The sequence below is a fragment of the Mus pahari genome, chromosome 8 (genome assembly GCF_900095145.1).
Source record: "Mus pahari chromosome 8, PAHARI_EIJ_v1.1, whole genome shotgun sequence".
NCBI lineage: Eukaryota > Metazoa > Chordata > Mammalia > Rodentia > Muridae > Mus > Mus pahari.
Genome location: NC_034597.1, coordinates 77538758 through 77551415, shown reverse-complemented (window position 1 = coordinate 77551415; position 12658 = coordinate 77538758). Strand labels below are relative to the sequence as shown.

Sequence of the window (12658 nt, the reverse complement as noted above, 5' to 3'; positions counted from 1 at the left end):
TTCACAATCAAATTCCATCAGTAATGTTGTCAAGACACTTAGAGCCTTTGCAGTTCTAACCCTAACCTTCTGGCTTTAGATGAATCCACTTTTCCTAGACTTCATTGAATAATTAACTACTACTCATTAGCACACGGAGTCTTAGATCAAGCATTTTAACCCTGCTCAAACTTCCTTCTGGATGTAGAGTAAGCAATGGACACACACACACACACACACACACACACACACGGTGGGGGTGGAGGGTTCTCTCCTCCTCCCACTGACAGCTCCCTGCTGACCTCTCAGGGATCTTAGAGCTGAGCTCTTACCTATGACCAAAATGAAAGATAATGAATTTGAAAAACAATATTGAATACTGTTTTGAGGATGTTTTGGAAAAGGGTAAGCTTGTTGTTGTATTTAGTGTTCTGATTGCACTGAGCAGAAAATGGAAACCTTTATCAGATAAAGAAAAAGTGCAGTTCTACGAACTATATAGAGGTTGAGCAGTAGAGTTCCCAACATATGGGAGTATCAAACCCTAAAACTTTGCTTCAACAAGTTTAAAGATTTTTAAGACATGTCAGGACAATATCTAATTACAAATAAAATTAAGATAATTTCCAAAACATAGTAGATTTGAAAATTATATGTACTGGCTAGTTTTCTGTCAACTTGACACAGGCTGGAGTTATCAAAGAGAAAGGAGCTTCAGTTGGGGAAATGCCTCCAGGAGATCCAGCTGTAAGGCATTTTCTCAATTAGTGATCAAGCAGGGAGGGCCCCTTGTGGTAGTACCATCTCTGGGCTGGTAGTATTGGGTTCTATAAGAGAGCAGACTGAGCAAGCCAGGGGAGGCAAGCCAGTAAAGAACATCCCTCCATGGCCTCTGCATCAGCTCCTGCTTCCTGACCTGCTTGAGTTCCAGTCCTGACTTCCTTGGTGATGAACAGCAGTATGGAAGTGTGAGCCTAATAAACCCTTTCCTCNCCANCNTGCTTCTTGGTCATGATGTTTGTGCAGGAATAGAAACCATGACTAAGACATATATATATATATATATATATATATATATATATATATATATATATATTTTAGGCTAGGCAGTGGTGGCACATGCCTTTAATCCCAGCACTTGGGAGACAGAGGCAGGCAGATTTCTGAGTTTGAGGCCAGCCTGGTCTATAGAGTGAGTTCCAGAACAGCCAGGGCTACACAGAGAAACCCTGTCTCAAAACCTGATCTGTTATTGGTAGGGGAAAGCCCTGGAGGGCCAGCAGAAAGAAAGGAAACAGGCAACCTCTGGAAATAGGTGGTTGGGGGACCCTCCAAAACATACCAATCTTTCTTTTTTTCTTTTTGTCTTCTTTTGGTTTTTTCAAGACAGGATTTCTCTGTGTAGCCCTGGCTCTCCTGGAACTTACTCTGTAGACCAGGCTGGCCTCGAACTCAGAAATTCACCTGCCTCTGCCTCCCAAGTGCTGGGATTAAAGGCGTGTACCACCACGACTGGCTGGATAAATTTTATATGTAATAAATTTACACGATAAGTCTCAAAACCTCGTCAGTATTGTTAGATCTCTGTCATGCAATATTCATGTCTGCGCTAGCAATTAAGGTGAAGTAAAACAAAATACTTGAGGCTGAGTACAATAAACAGGTGGTTTGAATAGCGATGACTCCCATAGACTCGTAGGCAGTGGCGGCTTGTCGGAGTAGGTATGGCTTTGTTGGGGGAAGTTTGTGGCTGTCAGAGTGGGCTTTGAGGTTTCCTAGGCTCGAGCTCCAACAAGTTCTTCTGCTGCCTTCAAATAAAAATGGACAACTCTCCGCATTTCCAGCATCGTGTCTGCCTGCAAACTGCCATGCTTCCCACCCTGATGACAATTGACTAGACCTCTGAAACTGTAATCCAGCCCCAACTAAAAGTTTTCCTTTATAAGAGCTGCCATGCTCATTTTCTTTACAAGAAAATCTCAACTAAGGCAGATAGCATGTAGAACTCTGACTTTAGTTGGCCATCAATGGGAGGAGAGACCCTTGGTCTTGAGAAGATTCTATGCCCCAGTACAGTGGAAGGCCAGAGCCAGGAAGCAGGTGTGGGTGGCTTGGGAAGTGGGGTGAGGAGAGGGTATAGGGGACCTTCTGAAAGGAAACTAGGAAAGGGGATAGCACTTGAAATGTAAATGAAGGAAATATCTAATAAAAAATTAACAACAACAACAAAAAAGACATCTGATATTAAAATAAGGAGAAATCTGTACTTCCATTGCTTTGACACACTGCTATTAGTTCCATCCTTTGGTGACACATTCTGCTCCTCTCCCACAGGCAATTCAAAATGACCATCCTCCTGGTCGTTCCTTGACAAATCCTGAAGATGCATTTTGAGTCACTACCCACATCAAGCCATTTCTTTACATTAGCTGGGGATTAAAATCTTCAATTTACTGACGTACTTTGCATTTTCAAAGCAAGGAGTAAAAGGAAAAATCTCTGAGTACAAGAAGAAGAGTATAATTTAAAGATAAGCTTTAAAAGGCCAAGCACTATGAAGCAAAATAAAACTGAGTTGGTAAAAATCTTAAAAATGAAGGGTGCTATGCTTCATCCTTCATCATTGTTATTGTTCTTAATCCCTTGCTTTTATTCGAGTGTCCCTTAGCAAGTGGTCCTCTATCAGGAACAATTTTATCTTCCAGAGAATACTGGGCATGGTTTGGAGACAATTTTACTTTGTTCTGCTGGGTCAAGAGGAGGAAATACCTCTGGGCATCTAGCAGTTTATGTAATTCTAATGAGAGTATATGAGCTCACCAGAAGATACCAGTTTTCCACAGCCAGACCTCACTTGCTTTGTAGGCACAGAGATGACATACAGTCATTTTACCAAATGCTTCCCTAAAATGGATGCTTCCATGGAATTTCTGGTTTCGTGATTAAAGGAATAGAGTATACCTATGCAACTTATAAAAGAAAACACTGAATTTGGGGTTCTTAGCTCCAGATGGTCAGAGTCAAGGGCCACAATGACAGACTCATATGGTATCAGACAGGCAGAGATGCCACACTGGAGCAGTAGCTAAGGGTTCACGTCTTGATTCAGGAAAACAAAGATAGAAAGATAGGTAACTTGGAATGATATTGGATTTTTGAAATGTCAAAACCCAACCCCTAGAGACATACCTCCTCTAATAAGTCCATTGTTTCTAGTCCTTCCCAAACACTTCCATCAACTATCAGTCAAATATTGAAACATATGAGTCTATGGGGGCCATTCCCATTCAAACCACCACAGAAACACAGACAGTTTTTGCCTATTGGAACCCTGATAAAATTCACCCACTTGAGAAGATTATAAATGTGTAGATTGATGTTTATGTAGAGCATCCAGAAAACAAACAAACAAACAAACAAAAAGCATAGAGCTAAGCCTTCCTGCCTCTTTACTGCTCTATTTTATACACATTTTTGTTTCTTTCTAGAAAAAACAAACACACTCTTTCTGCCCCCAGTGTTCTGCATTTATGTACTGGATTTAGAAAAAGTAAGATTTCTCTTCTGCTTTATTTAGATGAATTATGAAAACTACAGTCAAGGTAAGTTTAATAGCATAACATTGGAGATGTGTGTCATTCTTTTACATAATGTATTTGAATTTCCTCTTATAAAAAGGAATATAAAATATACAATTGAGGATTAAATAATATCTGTTCTCTCCATACAGAAAGTAATTTTATTTACAATTTTTCACCATTCATCAATGCAGTTCAATATAATTTTCCAAAATCTTTTCTCAAATGTTATTCAGAAAAATCACTGGATATCAACCTCTAAGCTAAACGGAACCCCAATAAAACCCTCGCCACTGTTCAAAAACATAACGTCTGTCATTTTCACTGGTAAGTCTGACTAATATGCTGCCTCTCAGTCAAGCATTAAATTCACATTTGACTTATTATCAAAAGCAGGGTGCTTCAATTTCACTTTAGGTCTCTCACATTAAAACATTTAATGCAGCTGGTGCTAGGGTTGACAAGAGTTGGCATAACGAGTACATGCGACAAATACTGTTTTTACTGGTGGGAATTATTTCACAGTATTCTGAGTCAGTCTTATCCTGAAATGATAGTCAATTATTGAGTTCACTACAAATGAAGTGAACTATCTCAGCTATGAGTTTAAAGTAGAGATTGGGGGTGTCTTTCTGTCTTTCTTAAACCCTACCAACTCTTGCAATACTTTTAAAGAGGAGACACTGCTAAAAATATTGAAAGAGCTGTCATAAGGATTTCATCATGATAGGCTTATCCAGGTGACAGCAAGGTATCTGTTGCTGATTCCTTTGTATGTGAGGTAGAGAACAAATTTTCACAGAGTCTTGAAATGGGCTTTAGCAGAGAAATCAGTAAGCCTGCTGAGCACGATATAAATTCAGATGCTTCCCAAAACTAAGTAGCAAATGGACCCTGACTCCCAAGAGTGCCCAAACTAACCATGCCATGGCAACAATTGGGATATTGGACTGCAATATTCAAGAGGTATTTTCTTTGTGAAAACAAATACTATCATTTTTTAGACATTTTCTCTCTACATAGCCATGGCTGTCCTAGAACTCACTATGTAGACTGTCTAGACTTAAACTCACGGAGCTCTGCCTGCCCCAGCCTCATGAGTGCTGGTGTCAAAGATATGTGCTAGTTACACCATTTCTATGCAATAGTAAGTCTTTTGTTGGTCTTAAGAGATTGAATAAGATTGTTAAGAGACATAGAGAGAGACAGAGTGAAAGAAAGACAGAAAGAGACAGAGAAAGAACAAGCTGATTTATGCAGTCTATCCACTGGAATATTAATGTCGTCCCCAAACACTCTCACAAAATAGTTTGACCATGAATCTGGACATTCAGTGGCAATGAAATAGAATGACATGGTCTCATTTGCTGATTTCTCTCATTTTTCTCTTTCGTTCAACCTGGATCTAGCCTGTGAGATAGGGTCGATCTTCCCTTGGTTAATCCTTTCTGAAGACACTTCACACGGGAGCAGGTGTGCTTTAATCTCTGAGGCACTTCTCAATCCAGTCAAATTAACAGTCAAAGTTAACCATCACAGAGTCCACCTGATAATAGAGAATTCCCCCCATATGGATGCCTTCAAAATGAGGTCATAGTTCTCTGCTGACTTTGGATTCACACTGAAGAACTCACTTTCAATGGGTCTTAATCCAATCATCTTTCATAATGGAGCTTATTGTTATGTGTCATTTTTCTTGCCAACCCACCTTACAGATGTTGGGATTTGTCAATCTTAACGATGATCACACATTCTCCATACAGAAAATTTCTTATTTAAATACACATATTCTGCTTGTTCTCTATTTCTTAAGAATCCTTATACACTGACTGTATGAGTATCAGTGTGCTCATGTATAGTATATGTGCACATAGATGCACACGAGTGTAGAGGATAGAGGTCATGTCTCAGGGACACCCTACCTCTGTTTTGTATGTATGGAGTCAAGTGTTTGTGGTGTACATACTTATTAATGAAGGTGTGTACATGTGTGTCTGCTGTCCCACATGTATATCTCTGCCTGTGAGTGTGTGTGTAGGCAAGAGGTATACTTTAGATATCTTTGCTTGATCACGCCCATATTTAATTTCTTGAGACCAGCCCGGATTTTGTTGTGTGGCAACTGAGGATCCAGATACAGGAGTTCATGGTTTTACAGAAGCACTTTAAGGGCTGAGACATCCCCCATACCAAACCCAATACACATGATACAGCATATCTACATTTAATATCCATTTGAAACATATATTTCCTTTTTGGCTTCTGAAAAACTTCAAGCTTCTCCAGGGAATTTTTTTTTATGTTTTATTCACTGAAGTGTTCCAAATGAATGAGATTGGGAATCATATATTAGGATCAAATCTCCCAAGTGAATGAATAATTTCAAGTTGAAGGAGACAGAGGAAAGGCTACCAACTTGGTTTGTTTGCTACCCAAAATTTCTTGAGATATTTTTAGAAGGTAACTTGTAAAATAGTGTTGTGGTTCTTTTTTATTTGGTTAATTGGTTGGGTTTTATTTTTGTTGCTTCCTTATTTATTTGCTTTTATGTTTTTATCAACTTGACAAAAGCCAAAGTTAGTAGAATCAGCAATTGAGAAATACTTCCAATTAGATTGCTAGTAGAAAAGTCTGTGGGACATTTTCTTGATTAATTATTTGTCTTGCAAAGCTATCATTTCATCTGCTAGGATTGTCTTGGATACTGTTTGTATTTTCTTTTTTAAATTAATAGCTCTAAAGTGGATCTCAAACAACCTAATAATGCTTTTGCAAAGACTATTTGTGTTAGTTAGATAGTTAGGTTTCATTTGCTGCGACAAAGGCCACGACCTAGCCAGCTGATGAGGCGGTCCAGCGTTGTATAAGACTTTAGACTGAGAAAGTCAGAAAACCACCTTTGTATTTGTCTTCTGCAACAGTTCGTCTTTTGGGGCTCTTGCCCTGCTTAAGTTTCTTCTCTGACCTCTTTCAGTTGTGGACTTCTACCTGCAAGACTGAGAGGAATTAAGCTCATTCCTCCCCAAGTTACTTTTTAAAAGGTTATGATGCATACTCCAGCAATAGAATCCAACGACAAATGATTTTTGTAAAATACCTTCTATTTGGTTTGAACTCTTCTTTGGAACTATTAATTTTTTAAAAGATGATGCAATCAGCATCCAACACAATCCCGGCAGATGGAAAGATGGACTTGCAAGATGAATTTAATTAGGGGAAAATATAAAATCCTATCCTTTATTCCAAACAGCAACTAAACTAATATAGATTCAGAGTCATTGCCTAGAAAGAGCATAAATAAAAATGCCCCAAAGGATTAATTGACAGGGAGCTTGATATAAATCAGGACTGAACTGTGATTGCCAAAAGAGCTAATGTAATTCTTGGCTGCATTAATAGAATATTTTGTCCAGATCAAGGGAAATAATAATTCCATTCTAGTATGCCTTTATTTCAAACCACATCTAAACCATACACTTCAAAAATGAACTAAGTTGGAGCACATTCAAAGGGGAATCACTAAGCACATGAAGAGAACTGAAGTCGTGTTATACAAAGATTCGTTTTTGAAAAAGAAGTCAATGTTTGTTAGAAGCCTCCATGGCATGCTTGAAGCTGATTAGGCTGTAATGGCTAAATGATTTTTTTTTCCAAGTGACTGCAGGAAATGCGATTTTGTCTTCTGAACAAACACATTGTGCAGTACCTCTATTTTCTCAAAGTGAGATGGCCAACATCAGGAAAGTTTCAATACCTGGAATTATTAAAAATTGATAAAGCTGTCAATCATCTTTAATTATGAATTAAGTTTCTGATCTATGTTGGACCAGAAACTGTTCAGTTTATTTGAGACATAAATTTCATGATGAGCATAGAAAATGGAGAAAGGTGAATACTAAAGGTGTTCAGGATGATAGCATTACTTAAAATATATGACATGATTATTTGGGTCAGTATTTCCATTTTCAGTGGCTTATTGAATCACTCTGAGAACAACTATTACTACTGGTCTGAAGAGATGAAAATATAGTCATGAATACCTAAAAAAAAAATAAAAAGAACAAAATTCTGTTATTCCAAGAAATCCAAACAGAAAAGTTATGATTGCCAAGACTTGTCAGTTTTATGTATCAAATAATTAAAAATCTGTCCTAAAGGGAACGAAACCAATTCTATGCAACCCAAGATATGTTTTATGCTGGCACTGTAAAGATCACCTGCTTCAGTCCCATAACTGGCCTCACACCACTTAGCAGGTTCTGTGTTATAATCCACACGATGCTTATTGAAATAACACAGCAATGCCTTGTAGAGAAATCTCTTATTCTCTGTTTCACTGAAGTTCTGTGTGAAATATGAGATTTCTTTGTAACCAAGTTTAGACAGGAATGCCAAAGCACGTTTATAATAAAGCATCACTTCAAGGAATTCCAAAAAATAAATAAAAAATATGAGTGTAAACATCTCTTTCTTTGTTAATATCCTTGGATGATTTGTTTAGTGAGCAAACAATGTTTAGCTCTTCTAAGTTCGTACTTAAACTTATTCATTCAGTATAACCTGAGTTTCAAATTCTCCTAAGCCCCCCAAACCTTGTTTGAAATATAAAACAAATGTATCTAAACATCTTCCTTGGTCCTGTACTCAGGACTTACCTTCTTACCTTAGGAAACAACTTGGCATATTCTCAGCCTTCTCCCTGAGCTCCAGAATGGCCTAGAGGCTGAATTTTTTTTTTTAAACATCTGCTTTAGCACATAATCTCCCACTGCCTAAGAGGTCATCCAGAAAGCTGGAATACTTCCAGAAAGTATGGCATCTACCCTAGGCATGGAGGGAAATGACATCGTCTAAATAAAGTTTCTTTAACCACTAAAACCGGAATCTTCTTTACCAGAATCTTCTTTACCAGAATCTTCTTTTCATCTGCATAATACTACTTCCTAAAAATAAATTACCAGATCTTACACTGAACATATTTGATTTATTTTCCAGGAATTTTGTCCACTGCTATATCCAGGGGCTAGAACAGAGGAATGAGCAGTGTATTATAAGGTACAAGTATTTTTAGATGTTTTTATCTTATATACAAGAGAGTTCCGTCTACATGTATAATTATGTATGTGCATGCCTGATGCTCAGAGTTCAAAGGAGGACACAGGATCTCCTGGAATTGGATAGTTATGAGTCACTCTATGGGTTCTGGGAACCAAACCCAGATCCTCTTTGCAAGAGCAACAATGGTGTTCTTCACCACTGAGCTGTCTCCCAACTCCTGAGATTCAAGACATAAAGGTATAACAAAAAACATTCCATGGGTTTGCATTTCCCATATAAACTTCTCACCTAACATGTAGACTCCTCTAAAAATTTCCTAAAATTTCTATTGTGAAAATTTCTCTAAAATTGAAAGGAAATAATATACTTTAGATGTTTTGCTACATATTTAAATAACCTCATTGCATGCTGTTGTGGTCTCTCGCTTACAAACACTTCCAAGAGAGTGTTCACTTAGAAACGCGTATCTTAGCCTGAGGAGCACAGTTTTTCCACAGAATATGGAACGGAAAGAGTCGCCTCAGACATTGGCTTCTTTTCAAAATGTGTCTTCAGCAAGATAATTGATTGCATTTCAAAATTCCTCCCCTAGTTTTTATGCCTCTGCCAGGAGCCAAGGATGGGAGTAAGCAAGTCCGATCCAGGAAGAGCTTCTGAATGGAACAAGAGAGAACAAAAGTGCAAAGATTGTCACTGCTAGATTCCTGTCTGCAACCGTAACAGAGTATCATTAAGAATGTCAGGGATGGGTGTTTGCCCTTGATGGATTGCAAGTTGGGCTGGTTATTGGTTGGCCATTCCCTCCGTCTCTGATTTATCCCCCGTGCCTACACTTTTTGTAAACAGGATAAATGTTTGGATCAAAAGTTTTGTGGGTAGGTTGGTGTCCCTATTGTTCCATTTGGGGTTCCTGCCTGACTACAGGGGGTAGCCTCTTCAGGTTCTATATACAAAATCCTATGAGTCACAGCTAAGGACACCCCTATTGATTCTTAGACACCTCCCTAATCCCAGGTCTCTGTCTTGTGCACCATCAGAAGAAACTGCTCCTCAGTGCAATTGGCTCAGTCAATGCTGCCTCCAAGACCAGAGACTACCTGGTCTACTGACCCTGTTCCATTACGGTGGAAGAGAACGAGTGGGTAGTAGACTATGCCTCGAAAAAGAGGACTGTGCTGCTGGTGCCCACTGGCCAAGAGGGTTTTACCCGCTCTTGAGAATGGTGCCTTCACCCTGCACTGCGTTCCATCTGATGCTTCTTCCCTCACACTCACAACATGGATGGTTTCTTTATTGCCAAGTTCAATAAATTTTCCAATTCTATTACCCAACCCCTAGCAGGAAACTCAGCAGCAGCCGCTACCCCTATGGAACCTGACCTGAAGGATCAGTTTACCCCAAAGGCTGAGAACAGTATTTAGCCCACCAAAATTTCTGTCCCGAAGGCACAAGTGTCTGCCAGGGCCCTGGAGAGCAGTCAATCTGATGGAAAAGCTGAAACTGATCAAGAAATGAAAGACTTAGCTGGGAAGCTAAAGCAACTGGGACCTAAATGAAAACACTCAAAGAAAGCTGCCTTCCCAAAGCAGAGTCCCCCTCCCAAGGGCAAAGACTGGGAAACACCTGCTGTGCAGACTCCCTCTGAAATTTGCACCAGCCCAAAACCTAAGGACTGTGCTCAGTCCCTTGGGAAAGACAAAAAGATAAAGTAAAGTGGCAGTTATCAGAGCAGCCTGCCAAGAGAGCTGCTGCTCCCCTGAAAGAAGAAACTATCTCCCAAGGGACCCTCGGCTCCCACTGCGTCTCCCCACATTTCCATCAGGCCCCCCACCAGCTTAAAGGAGGAAATCCATGACAAGGGGCAGCAGCAGCCACTGTTGTCTTAAATGGATTTGGATACTAAACTGCTGACCCACTGACATTGTCTCTAAGTTGGAACTCTTAGATGCTTCTGCAAGGATGGTCTCCCCCACTATGCATACATATGAAATTTAATATACATATTACCACCCCTAAAAAAGGATAAAGCTTCCTGAATACTTAAGAAGGGACTACAGCTGGATAAAACACATTCACATTAGTTATGTTGTTCACAGATTGAGAACTATTTCCTTTAGTGCCTCTGAAAATCTAATAGTATTATCAAGATGGGAATCGCCAACCATAAGTGTTTTAACCCTTACTGTTACCTAACAGGCAGCAACTGTGAGCCCTTAAATATATCTAAATTGTTGAGGATGACAACTTGTCATAGGTTTACATCTGAATACCCTCTGAATCTTTTACTTCCCAGTGACTGTGGAAATCCACAATATTTATTGGTGTCATTGCAGTAATAGTATTTAATAGTGTAAAGTTCTAAATATTATATCTTAAATGATTGTTTTAGCTCCCTAACTTCAAATATCTCCTTTAATCACACTTTTAGAGCTTCATCTAAAACTCCTATCTTCTCTAGTTAATTTCCTAATCAATTAAGTTAGAGAAAGTACTGAATGAACAGTTAAATAGCATCAAGGCAGATATATTGATATTAAGTTGCATCTGTTTTCTATGAGGAAATACTAGCACCACAAGTTAGAATCAATACCAATCACTTCTTGGCCTTTTGGCTAAGATCAAGTGTAGAATTAACACCAACTTTTGCTTAGGAATTTGGTGTGCACTTTTTTCTTGAATTTGAGACTATGCCAATAAGTTGATGGTATATTTGGGCTACTTCTAAAAAATAACAATAGTTTGAGGATCCTTTTTTTAAAAAAAAACTACAGACATTTACTGCTTCATGATTTGTAATGAGCTAGCCAGTCAGTTTTGAAATTCTAGAAAATACAACTGAAGTGGTATAGAAATGAAACCCAACTGCAGTTGCTTAAGAGCAACTGTCAGAGTGCCAGCATAGATTCCCCCTTCCCTGCATTAATGATGCTTGTAGAGATGAATGCTACATGAGCTGCACAGGCAATAGATGCTGCATTTTGATAAGGTTTTAATGGACATGGACATCTTAACGAAGCTATATTGGGTGATAGCTTAAATTCAGTGTCTGAGAAAGCCTTTAATTAAGATTTATAAGGCCAGCTACCAAGAGCAAATATAAAATGATGGCTAGAGATGGTGTAAAAAAGGGGGAGGTTTAAGATGACTGATGGTCCCTCTGGTTTATAACTAGCCCTAATTCTAACTTCAATGATTTACTGAAATTCCTGATATAGAGAATTTTCTCTCATATAAGAAAAAAATGCAATGAGGCAGGGACTTCTAAGACTTAAAATGTTAATAAGAAACAGGCCATTGGAAGGATTGGTGAATAACCAAATGTTTCAGTAACCCACTAGATTCTATGTTCATTCCCACCAAAACAGTGCCAACAGTCTTAATCTCCTGCTCTAGAATATCAAACAGACTTCTGACCCTCATCTTCTCCTGTCTAAAACTAGTTTGAAAAAATCCCCATGTGGTCATAAGCAAAAAAAAATAAACCCCTTAATCTATTTTAGAGTCAAGCTTTTTAAGTTTCTTCCTACAGTGCCCTAGGGAGTTGACCATAGTAGCCTCCAAAGATCATTAACAGTACACAACAGCAATGTTTTCTATATTAGGGATGGGAGACCATAGGAGAAGTGGCAATGGGTTCACTCTCAATAGGACCATGCTGTTTGGAGACTTTTATTTCAAACAAGACTAGTACGCCATGTGCTGGTAATACAAAGGCTATAAGATCTCCCTAGATGCTGAAAAAGCTTTTGACAGAATACAATTCCCCTTCATGTTAAAAGTATTGGAGAGATAAGGACTTCAAGGCCAATATCTAAACATAATAAAATCAATTTACTGCAAACCAACATCCAATATCAAATTAAATGGAGAAATACTTGAAGCCATCCCACTGAAATCAGAGACAAGGATGCCCACTCTCCCCATATCTATTCAATGTAGTACTCAAAGTGTTAGCTATAACAATAAGACAACAAAAAAAGAGATCAAAGGGATACAAATTGGTAAAGAAAAAATAAAGGTATCCCTATTTGCAGATGTCATGA

At 38.6% G+C, this 12658-nt stretch overlaps 2 pseudogenes; both read left to right on the top strand.

The window, feature by feature from the left end:
* Positions 1-3563: 3563 nt before the first annotated feature.
* Positions 3564-10501, top strand: LOC110325132 (annotated as a pseudogene).
* A 706-nt stretch (positions 10502-11207) lies between these two features.
* On the top strand, positions 11208-11356 carry LOC115064640 (annotated as a pseudogene).
* Positions 11357-12658: the final 1302 nt, after the last annotated feature.